We start from the raw sequence: 11,865 nt of genomic DNA on the forward strand, positions 1-11,865 counted from the left end.
TTTTAAACGTTTTTTCGCGTTTTTTCCCGTTTCTTCTTCGCGTTTTTTCCCGTTTTTTTCCCGTTTTTTTCCCGTTTTCCACGTTTTTTCCCGTTTCACGAGAGAGACGAAAACGAGGAAAATAATCGCGACAAATGCTCGCTCGCTGCGCTCGCTCGGACGAATATAGCCCAACCCAAAACCGATCCCGAGCGTTCGAACGAAGATTTCGATGAAATCGAAGAACGAACGCGAAAGGGATTGGTTTTGGGTTGGGCTATTTTTTTTTCGAGCGAGCGGAGCGAGCGAGCAACGCGTAAGAGCGTATCGTTGCGTCGCAGGGACTTTGAAATATTCGCCACTGTTCGAACGTTCGAGTCGAAATAACTCGAGAAAAAGCGTTATAACGCATCGAAATTATCAGTGAAATCGTTACGTATCGACGAAATCTAGTCGAAAGTAGCGATTTCACTTTATTTTTTTAAAAAATTTCATCCTCCGGACCAACGTGACCGGGACGTTGGAACTTAGAATTTTTTCGCCCGTTACGAAAGTACCGAAAGTTCAACTCGAAATAACTCGCTAAAAAGCGTTATAACGTATCGAAATTTTGCGTGAAATCGTTACGTTTCGACGAAATCTAGTCGAAAGTAGCGATTTCACTTTATTTTTTTAAAAAATTTCATCCTCCGGACCAACGTGACCGGGACGTTGGAACTTAGAATTTTTTCGCCCCGTTACGAAAGTACCGAAAGTTCAACTCGAAATAACTCGCTAAAAAGCGTTATAACGTATCGAAATTTTGCGTGAAATCGTTACGTTTCGACGAAATCTAGTCGAAAGTAGCGATTTCACTTTATTTTTTTAAAAAATTTCATCCTCCGGACCAACGTGACCGGGACGTTGGAACTTAGAATTTTTTCGCCCCGTTACGAAAGTACCGAAAGTTCAACTCGAAATAACTCGCTAAAAAGCGTTATAACGTATCGAAATTTTGCGTGAAATCGTTACGTTTCGACGAAATCTAGTCGAAAGTAGCGATTTCACTTTATTTTTTTAAAAAATTTCGTCCTCCGGACCAACCTGACCGGGACGTTGGAACTTAGAATTTTTTCGCCCCGTTACGAAAGTACCGAAAGTTCAACTCGAAATAACTCGCTAAAAAGCGTTATAACGTATCGAAATTTTGCGTGAAATCGTTACGTTTCGACGAAATCTAGTCGAAAGTAGCGATTTCACTTTATTTTTTTAAAAAATTTCATCCTCCGGACCAACGTGACCGGGACGTTGGAACTTAGAATTTTTTCGCCCCGTTACGAAAGTACCGAAAGTTCAACTCGAAATAACTCGCTAAAAAGCGTTATAACGTATCGAAATTTTGCGTGAAATCGTTACGTTTCGACGAAATCTAGTCGAAAGTAGCGATTTCACTTTATTTTTTTGAAAAATTTCATCCTCCGGACCAACGTGACTGGGACGTTGGAACTTAGAATTTTTTTCGCACCGCTACGAAAAGGCCGAAAGATCCCCTCCAAATAACTCGTTAAAAAGTGTTATAACGTACGAATATTTTTCAAGAAATCGTTATAACTCGATAAAATACGTCGGGATTAAGCGTTTATATCGTCGGCAGACGGATATAAAAACGTTTGGACCGACACGACCGGTCGTTGGAACATAGAAAAATTCCGAGCCGGTACGTTGGGACTTAGAAAAATTCCGAGGGCGAAAAAGTTTTTTCGAGTTTATTCGTTAAAAAGCGTTACAAGGTATGAATTTTTTTGCATAAATCGACGTAACTCGACGAAATACGTCGGGATTAATGGTTTATTTCCGTCCGAGAACGATTTTTAAAAACGGACCTATGCGGCCGGTCGTTCGTACTTGGAAAATTTTCGGACCGAACACTCTTTTTCGATTAATTCGTTAAAAAGCGTTATAACGTACGAATATTTTTCAAGAAATCGTTATAACTCGATAAAATACGTCGGGATTAAGCGTTTATATCGTCGGCAGACGGATATAAAAACGTTTGGACCGACACGACCGGTCGTTGGAACATAGAAAAATTCCGAGCCGGTACGTTGGGACTTAGAAAAATTCCGAGGGCGAAAAAGTTTTTTCGAGTTTATTCGTTAAAAAGCGTTACAAGGTATGAATTTTTTTGCATAAATCGACGTAACTCGACGAAATACGTCGGGATTAATGGTTTATTTCCGTCCGAGAACGATTTTTAAAAACGGACCTATGCGGCCGGTCGTTCGTACTTAGAAAATTTTCGGACCGAACACTCTTTTTCGATTAATTCGTTAAAAAGCGTTATAACGTACGAATATTTTTCAAGAAATCGTTATAACTCGATAAAATACGTCGGGATTAAGCGTTTATATCGTCGGCAGACGGATATAAAAACGTTTGGACCGACACGACCGGTCGTTGGAACATAGAAAAATTCCGAGCCGGTACGTTGGGACTTAGAAAAATTCCGAGGGCGAAAAAGTTTTTTCGAGTTTATTCGTTAAAAAGCGTTACAAGGTATGAATTTTTTTGCATAAATCGACGTAACTCGACGAAATACGTCGGGATTAATGGTTTATTTCCGTCCGAGAACGATTTTTAAAAACGGACCTATGCGGCCGGTCGTTCGTACTTAGAAAATTTTCGGACCGAACACTCTTTTTCGATTAATTCGTTAAAAAGCGTTATAACGTACGAATATTTTTCAAGAAATCGTTATAACTCGATAAAATACGTCGGGATTAAGCGTTTATATCGTCGGCAGACGGATATAAAAACGTTTGGACCGACACGACCGGTCGTTGGAACATAGAAAAATTCCGAGCCGGTACGTTGGGACTTAGAAAAATTCCGAGGGCGAAAAAGTTTTTTCGAGTTTATTCGTTAAAAAGCGTTACAAGGTATAAATTTTTTTACGGGAATCGTTCTATCTCTATTAAATACGTCGGGATTAAACATTTTTATCGATTTTTTCAAAAAATTAGCGTTCGTCGAACTGACACGACTGGGATATTTTTCTAATTTTTTCGTTAATTAACGTTACAAGGTATATATTTTTTTGCATATTTCTACTTATTTTAACGTATTGTAATTGATTATAAACTTATTTTTTGTCCGTATTCGATAAAAGAGTATGTTTACTGATGCAATTTTTCGGTGAAAAAAAAAATTAATTTTTTGGTAAAAATGCATTTCTATTATGTTAATAAAACGTCTGGTAATGTATTTCGATGGTTGGATATTGGCTTTGTATAGTAGTGATCGAGCGTTCGCGAGACTAAGTTCCAGCGTCCCTTCCGAACGGTACGTTGCTACGGAGGTTTTGCACCGTAAGCGCGCGGCCGCTAGCCCGGCCGGCGCCGGCCTTCCGGCTGGCGCTTTCGTATCTATAAGAGAGACGTCGAGCCGGACGGTTCGGTCGGAACAGCGTTGAGCGCGTGGCTATTCTACGGCCTCGGTTGAGAATTCAGTCACCGCTCCTCGAGTCTTAGTGTATTTTACGCTATTTCTCGACTGTTCCTCCGTTCTCGTTCTGGTTTTTTCTCTACACTGCTGCGCCGCGGGTCGCTGTCCTGGACGTAATGACCAAATATCGTGGCAAGGTTCCCCTGAGTCGGGAAGCTGGTGACCTGTGTGTACGTATTCTAACAAAAATTGTTAGATGCGTGTGTGCTTGTACTAACTGAGCATCGATTCATTCAAAAGAGTATAACCGTCTGCTTTCTATAAAAACTTCTGCTTTCGCAGAAGTATCCGATGAGGCGGTAGGAGCGTACTATCTTTGCGTAGTATGTCTTCTGCCGAAAATGTTCTACCGATTGAAAGAATATTCTTACGGTATGTCCAGCGCGACGCACTGGGATACGCGCTTGTTCGTTCAGCGTGAGGTGCGTATACGTGCTTTACCGCTAAGATATTCTAATAAGTCTTTTTACACGAAGACAGCATTATGGAAATGTTCCTTTAGAAGTACGATTCTAAACATTTTATATAAGACTATGAGAAAGAGAGAGAGAGAAGAGAGGAGGTGGAGTTGAGAATTACAAAGTGGCTGCGAGCGGCGTTCGAAGATTATTACTGAACTATGGGTGTATCTCGAACGTCGCTAGGAGATATATTTTATAGATATATCTATCTTAAGAACGAAAAGTCTCGTCGTACGGTGCTTACGTCCCACCTACGACACGAAGAGAACTTAAACGAAATTTATAAGAATTGTTATACGAATAAGATCCCTGGTTGATCCTGCCAGTAGTCATATGCTTGTCTCAAAGATTAAGCCATGCATGTCTCAGTACATGCCGCATTAAGGTGAAACCGCGAATGGCTCATTAAATCAGTTATGGTTTCTTAGATCATACCTACATTTACTTGGATAACTGTGGTAATTCTAGAGCTAATACATGCAAACAGATTCCGACCAGAGATGGTAGGAATGCTTTTATTAGATCAAAACCAATCGGTGGCGGATGGCTCGTCTGTCCGTCCATCGTTTGTTTTGGTGACTCTGAATAACTTTGTGCTGATCGCATGGTCATCTAGCACCGGCGACGCATCTTTCAAATGTCTGCCTTATCAACTGTCGATGGTAGGTTCTGCGCCTACCATGGTTGTAACGGGTAACGGGGAATCAGGGTTCGATTCCGGAGAGGGAGCCTGAGAAACAGCTACCACATCCAAGGAAGGCAGCAGGCGCGCAAATTACCCACTCCCGGCACGGGGAGGTAGTGACGAAAAATAACGATACGGGACTCATCCGAGGCCCCGTAATCGGAATGAGTACACTTTAAATCCTTTAACGAGGACCAATTGGAGGGCAAGTCTGGTGCCAGCAGCCGCGGTAATTCCAGCTCCAATAGCGTATATTAAAGTTGTTGCGGTTAAAAAGCTCGTAGTTGAATCTGTGTGTCACAGTGTCGGTTCACCGCTCGCGGTGTTTAACTGGCATTATGTGGTACGTCCTATCGGTGGGCTTAGCTCCTCGCGGGCGGTCCAACTAATATCCCATCGCGGTGCTCTTCACTGAGTGTCGAGGTGGGCCGATACGTTTACTTTGAACAAATTAGAGTGCTTAAAGCAGGCTACCTTCGCCTGAATACTGTGTGCATGGAATAATGGAATAGGACCTCGGTTCTATTTTGTTGGTTTTCGGAGCCCCGAGGTAATGATTAATAGGGACAGATGGGGGCATTCGTATTGCGACGTTAGAGGTGAAATTCTTGGATCGTCGCAAGACGGACAGAAGCGAAAGCATTTGCCAAAAATGTTTTCATTAATCAAGAACGAAAGTTAGAGGTTCGAAGGCGATCAGATACCGCCCTAGTTCTAACCATAAACGATGCCAGCCAGCGATCCGCCGAAGTTCCTCCGATGACTCGGCGGGCAGCTTCCGGGAAACCAAAGCTTTTGGGTTCCGGGGGAAGTATGGTTGCAAAGCTGAAACTTAAAGGAATTGACGGAAGGGCACCACCAGGAGTGGAGCCTGCGGCTTAATTTGACTCAACACGGGAAACCTCACCAGGCCCGGACACCGGAAGGATTGACAGATTGATAGCTCTTTCTTGATTCGGTGGGTGGTGGTGCATGGCCGTTCTTAGTTGGTGGAGCGATTTGTCTGGTTAATTCCGATAACGAACGAGACTCTAGCCTGCTAAATAGACGTAACTTATGGTATCTCGAAGGCCCCCGGCTTCGGTCGGTGGGTTTTTACTACCAACGTACAAACAAATCTTCTTAGAGGAACAGGCGGCTTCTAGCCGCACGAGATTGAGCAATAACAGGTCTGTGATGCCCTTAGATGTTCTGGGCCGCACGCGCGCTACACTGAAGGAATCAGCGTGTTTTCCCTGGCCGAAAGGCCCGGGTAACCCGCTGAACCTCCTTCGTGCTAGGGATTGGGGCTTGCAATTATTCCCCATGAACGAGGAATTCCCAGTAAGCGCGAGTCATAAGCTCGCGTTGATTACGTCCCTGCCCTTTGTACACACCGCCCGTCGCTACTACCGATTGAATGATTTAGTGAGGTCTTCGGACTGGTGCGCGGCCAATGTGATAAGCATTGCCGATGTTACCGGGAAGATGACCAAACTTGATCATTTAGAGGAAGTAAAAGTCGTAACAAGGTTTCCGTAGGTGAACCTGCGGAAGGATCATTAACGATACGATACCAAAAGAATTTGACTTGAACACATATAAAAACTATGAAATATATATCACAATGGTCGGTAAGGAGCCGTACTCCTCCTGTATCGACGAAAGTATATACGACGTATTAACAAGCTATATACTTTAACAAACGAAAACGCCAGGGAGCTTGGCAACCTCCGTTGGCACGAATAGAAATATTCTTAAGGAGGAGACGACCCTCCAGCTACGGAATTATACGAAGAGAAGGTGGCACTCTCTCTCGATCATCGGGATGAAGAGATATATATATACAAGTATAAAAACGAAATGCGAATGAAACTTATTCGAGGCGCCTGCGTGAGGTCGTAAACAGAAAGACCCGCCGTCTCCGAATAAAACATATAACATATAATATATATATATATGAAATTCTAATAAAAGGGAACTCTAGCTTCGAAAGAGCCAACAAAAGTTAAGGCTCGATATCAAACGAAAAAATTACGATGGAAACCAGGTGTAAAGAGAAATGCAGTCGTGGCGCCTGCGAGAGGCCGTACACAGAAAGACCCGCCGTCACGATCTCGTATTTCGTATTTGCATCGTGGAAACCGTACAAACGAAATATAAAAGTCCATGCAAACTAATAAGAAAATCTCTAAAGTGCCTCGTGTCGGAGTGATCATGCTCGCCTATTCTCTTCTATGTTTCGTGGTCTGTGTTGCGTTTGTTCTCCTCCTAGCAACGGGACATATCGAAGACTCCTCTTTGGGATCGAACGAAGCGTCTAGAACGAGTCGACGAGAGCGAAAGAACTTGTAGCGAGTCGCGCAGAGCGAAAGGATACCGATATACATCTTCGAAGGTTCTCTTCGAAGATCCATGGATACCTTCTGCGTCGACTTCTCTCGTCTCTTTCATCGAAACTCTCGTCGTTCTCGAAACGTGCTTCCTACCCAAAGGGCGTGTGCTCTTCGTATGTCGTTTCGTTCGAAATAACGAAACCACGTGTAACATACTCGTGGATCGGGTAACCTAGAACGAAGACGCATCGCGTGGATGTTGGCCCGCTATGCGACGATGACCGATGATGATGATGATGATGATGATGATGATGATATGATGATGATGTCGATGTCGACGACGACGACGATGAAGACGATGTGTAGCAACGATTCGTAACTAGTCTAGCCGAAGTTCGTTCAGAGGGGAACGCCGCCGGCTTCGAAGCCTCGATGTCGTGAGTCGGACACCCGTGCCGTCGCTAGAGTTTTTCAAACTCTGCTTCTGGATATTGGGACGAAAGACCGCTCGAGGACGACGACAGCCGTGCGTGCGTATCCCATCGAATTTTTTTTACACCACCTGAACGAGACTAAAGTTTCGTCTAGTTGATCGTCTACCGTCGCATAATGTATATTATATACCGTTCAGAGGGGACCGGCTGTCTATCCTCGTTGTCGTGAGTCGGACACCCGTGCCGTCGCTAGAGTTTTTCAAACTCTGCTTCTGGATATCGGGACGAAAGACCGCGCGAGGACGACGGATGCGAGTCCCATCGAATTTTTGACTTACACACTACCTGAACGAGACTTAAAGTTTCATATTATATACCGTTCAGAGGGGACCGGCTGTCTATCCTCGTTGTCGTGAGTCGGACACCCGTGCCGTCGCTAGAGTTTTTCAAACTCTGCTTCTGGATATCGGGACGAAAGACCGCGCGAGGACGACGGATGCGAGTCCCATCGAATTTTTGACTTACACACTACCTGAACGAGACTTAAAGTTTCATATAATATACCGTTCAGAGGGGACCGGCTGTCTTTCCTCGTTGTCGTGAGTCGGACACCCGTGCCGTCGCTAGAGTTTTTCAAACTCTGCTTCTGGATATCGGGACGAAAGACCGCGCGAGGACGACGGATGCGAGTCCCATCGAATTTTTTATTTACACACTACCTGAACGAGACTTAAAGTTTCATCCAGTTTGTCGTCTATCATCGCATATATAATATACCGTTCAGAGGGGACCGGCTGTCTATCCTCGTTGTCGTGAGTCGGACACCCGTGCCGTCGCTAGAGTTTTTCAAACTCTGCTTCTGGATATCGGGACGAAAGACCGCGCGAGGACGACGGATGCGAGTCCCATCGAATTTTTGACTTACACACTACCTGAACGAGACTTAAAGTTTCATATAATATACCGTTCAGAGGGGACCGGCTGTCTTTCCTCGTTGTCGTGAGTCGGACACCCGTGCCGTCGCTAGAGTTTTTCAAACTCTGCTTCTGGATATCGGGACGAAAGACCGCGCGAGGACGACGGATGCGAGTCCCATCGAATTTTTGATTTACACACTACCTGAACGAGACTTAAAGTTTCATCCAGTTTGTCGTCTATCATCTCATATATAATATACCGTTCAGAGGGGACCGGCTGTCTATCCTCGTTGTCGTGAGTCGGACACCCGTGCCGTCGCTAGAGTTTTTCAAACTCTGCTTCTGGATGTTGGGACGAAAGACCGCGCGAGGACGATGGATGCGTGTCCCATCGAATTTTTGATTTACAAGACACACACTACCTGAACGAGACTAAAGTTTCATCGAGTTTATCATCGCATAACCCGTTCGGAGGGGACCGGCTGTCTATCCTCGTTGTCGTGAGTCGGACACCCGTGCCGTCGCTAGAGTTTTTCAAACTCTGCTTCTGGATATCGGGACGAAAGACCGCGCGAGGACGATGGCTGCGAGTCCCATCGAATTTTTGTTTTTTTTTTTTTTTTTAAAGAAAAAACACCACCCGAACGGAGATGTGTTCTATCTTTCGTCGATTTTTCATGCTTTCAGTCGGTCGCGTGGTCGCCATCCGTTCGGAGGGGATCGCCGGCTTCGAAACCTCGATGTCGTGAGTCGGACACCCGTGCCGTCGCTAGAGTTTTTCAAACTCTGCTTCTGGATATTGGGACGAAAGACCGCTCGAGGCGGACGGCCGCGCGAATCCCATCGAATCTTTACTATCACCCGAACGATGGAGAGATGCACGCGCGCTGTTTCTTGAATAATTGGACGAGAGAGTAGAATCAAACACATATATAACATGGGCTAGCCACCGTGCTTACTCGTTCGCGAGATCGTGTGCTGTACAGAGGATTCAGAATCGGGTGTATATATCCCCGTCGTTTCCTGACGAACGGAGCTTCGATCTCGATGGTTGTTATATATCATAATGTACTTTACGCCCGGCCGGCGAACGCGCGTATCTTCGCGCGTTCGTCGTTTTCTTTTTTTTTCGAACGTTTTTGTGTCGTCAATCCTATGGCGACTTCTGCGCGTTCGATTCCCGTTGGTCGAACGTGACGGAACTCGGCTTCGCTAGAACCGAGAAGAGTACATTTGAGTATTGAACTGTTGTAAATTTATAAAAGATTACCCTGAACGGTGGATCACTTGGCTCGTGGGTCGATGAAGAACGCAGCTAATTGCGCGTCAACGTGTGAACTGCAGGACACATGAACATCGACATTTCGAACGCACATTGCGGTCCACGGATACAATTCCTGGACCACGCCTGGCTGAGGGTTGCTCACGTAAACCTAAGACTGCTTGCGTTGCGTATCGTTACTCTCCGTATCTGTCTCTCTCTGTCCCTTCTTGCCTTAACAACCCGCCGTCGTTCTTCTTTATATAAGAGAACGTTTCAGAGTCGGACGAAGGTACAAGAACGAGGATACGAATAAGAGCGGACGGAGAGAACATACGCGACGTACGAGCGATTGTTGGACGCTCGTCGGCGTTCGTCGCGGTCGTGCAGAGACCGTGCAAGTCGTACGCATGCTCGATATATAATCTATCGTGTTCACGGGAGACTACGAAACTCTACCTCTGTCTCTCTCTGTCCCTTCTTGCCTTGACAACCCGCCGTCGTTCTTCTTAAAAATTATAAGAGAACGTTTCAGAGTCGGACGAAGGTATACGAAGGGATACGAATAAGAGCGGAGAGAACCGGTCACGGACCTGCGTGAGTGCTCGCGGCGTCGTGAGTCGTCCTTACGAGGGCGACCGCCCGCTTATGCACCGCTTCGTGTATCGGTTATCGAACGTATATACTCGTAGTGTTCTCCTCGTGACCGATTTTTTTTTCATATCAGGCGATATATGCTACGTTTGCCGGTGTTCGACGCACGAAGGTCCGCGCCCCCGACGTCGTCTTAAAAGAATATTATATTTGGCGAGACTGAGAGAGAAAGCAAATATGGGAACTCGGTCGAGAGAGGAGAGAAGAGAGAACCAAAAAAAAAACCTAAACTCGATGGCGTGCGAAACTTTGCCATAATCTACCGTCTTTTCTTAAGACTCTCGTACAGCCCCAGGGATCGAATGCCCACTCCGTCTCTTCGCGAAAGCGACTGACAACAACGAGGACCGTCGCATCGATGGGTCGTCGTTGCGTTTTACACGCTCTGTGCTTTTTTACAAGCCCCGAAAGTATCAGCCGTAGATCCGGGAACGCACACGCGAGATTTCTTCGAGCGCTCTGACGACTTAGGGAGGTATGATCCCCAGCGTCGCGCGGAGATCGGAGAGTACACGTACTCGTATCGGGACGAATTTTCCCCGTCGTCGTGTATCTCTCTGCCCGCGCGCCTGGCTCCCGAAAAGCCACGTTCGTCGGAAATCTTACATATTATATATGTAACGCGTGTGCGAACTAGCGTGTGTCTAAGATCGGCTATACACGGGTGCTGCTGTAACTACAAGCTCGAGGTGTTTTCCGCAGCGTTTCTGTACCCGAGGAAGATGCGCATGTGAGTCCGTTACGAAGTTGTTCGTACGGTCGTCGTCGTCGGAGAGATCGTAGACGAGGAAGAAGACGATCCCCTTTGGCGAGGCTCGAGAAAAAAACTTTGAGAGAGACGAGGTATACACGCGCGTACGACTATGTCGTGCGCGCGTGTGATTTTTTTTTTATGGCAATTCGACGCTTCGAGAATAGAGAAAAGAGAGTGTTGGTCATCCCATGCCTCTTCGTCGTCTATCGCTGGACCGCGCATCCTAACGTCGCGCCGGTCGTCCAGTCCCCGAACACACACACCCACCCGACGGTACGTCTCGCTCGCTTTTTCACTTGCGTGAGTTCCCGTACCGGGAACCGCTGGAATCGTCGAGAGAAGAGAAACGGCTGTAGGAGAAAAAGAGGACGGACGTTAAAAACCGGACGATCGTTACACGGATGTCTTGCGTGAGTCTTAGCTCGAACATGATACGACGAACGAAGTTTGGCACTTTGGCGAGATGCATAAAACGCTCGTACATACATACATACATATATATTGTATATCGAATAGAGAGTGTTCTCCTTCTATTCGAATTTTTTTTCTCTTTGAGGCGATTTTCGCACAGAGAAATACACACACACACACCACCTTCTCTCGCACCGAATCTTTCCGAGCTTTCGTTTTCTACGAGTCTACGCAAAACACGACACGAACGAATTTTCGTTTCGCGTCGTGACGTTGAAGCGACCTCAGAGTAGGCGAGATCACCCGCTGAATTTAAGCATATTACTAAGCGGAGGAAAAGAAACTAACAAGGATTTCCTTAGTAGCGGCGAGCGAACAGGAATTAGCCCAGCACTGAATCCCGCGGTTCCGCCGTTGGGAAATGTAGTGTTCGGGAGGATCCGATTGACCCGAGACGTCGAACCGCGTCCAAGTCCATCTTGAATGGGGCCATGTACCCACAGAGGGTGCC

The 11,865-nt window shown here is 46.0% G+C and overlaps 1 long non-coding RNA gene and 3 other non-coding genes across 4 annotated transcripts in view; 3 read left to right on the forward strand and 1 right to left on the reverse strand.

Moving 5' to 3' along the window:
• Nucleotides 1–4,229: 4,229 nt before the first annotated feature.
• On the forward strand, nt 4,230–6,152 carry LOC126877742 (small subunit ribosomal RNA). Its single transcript, XR_007695289.1, has one exon. It is a non-coding gene; the product is annotated as a small subunit ribosomal RNA (ribosomal RNA).
• A 1,830-nt stretch (nt 6,153–7,982) lies between these two features.
• LOC126877735 (uncharacterized) overlaps nt 7,983–11,865 on the reverse strand; it is a 19,098-nt gene continuing 15,215 nt past the window's right edge. The window contains exon 3 of the long non-coding RNA XR_007695282.1: nt 7,983–7,997. This is a non-coding gene — a long non-coding RNA (uncharacterized LOC126877735). The remainder of the gene's footprint in view (nt 7,998–11,865) is intronic.
• LOC126877740 (5.8S ribosomal RNA) lies at nt 9,542–9,696 on the forward strand. The gene has a single exon (XR_007695287.1). It is a non-coding gene; the product is annotated as a 5.8S ribosomal RNA (ribosomal RNA).
• LOC126877739 (large subunit ribosomal RNA) overlaps nt 11,634–11,865 on the forward strand; it is a 4,085-nt gene continuing 3,853 nt past the window's right edge. The window contains exon 1 of the ribosomal RNA XR_007695286.1: nt 11,634–11,865. This exon is cut by the window's right edge and continues 3,853 nt beyond it. This is a non-coding gene — a ribosomal RNA (large subunit ribosomal RNA).

The sequence above is a fragment of the Bombus huntii genome, unplaced genomic scaffold, assembly GCF_024542735.1.
Source record: "Bombus huntii isolate Logan2020A unplaced genomic scaffold, iyBomHunt1.1 ctg00000231.1, whole genome shotgun sequence".
Taxonomy (NCBI): Eukaryota; Metazoa; Arthropoda; class Insecta; order Hymenoptera; family Apidae; genus Bombus; species Bombus huntii.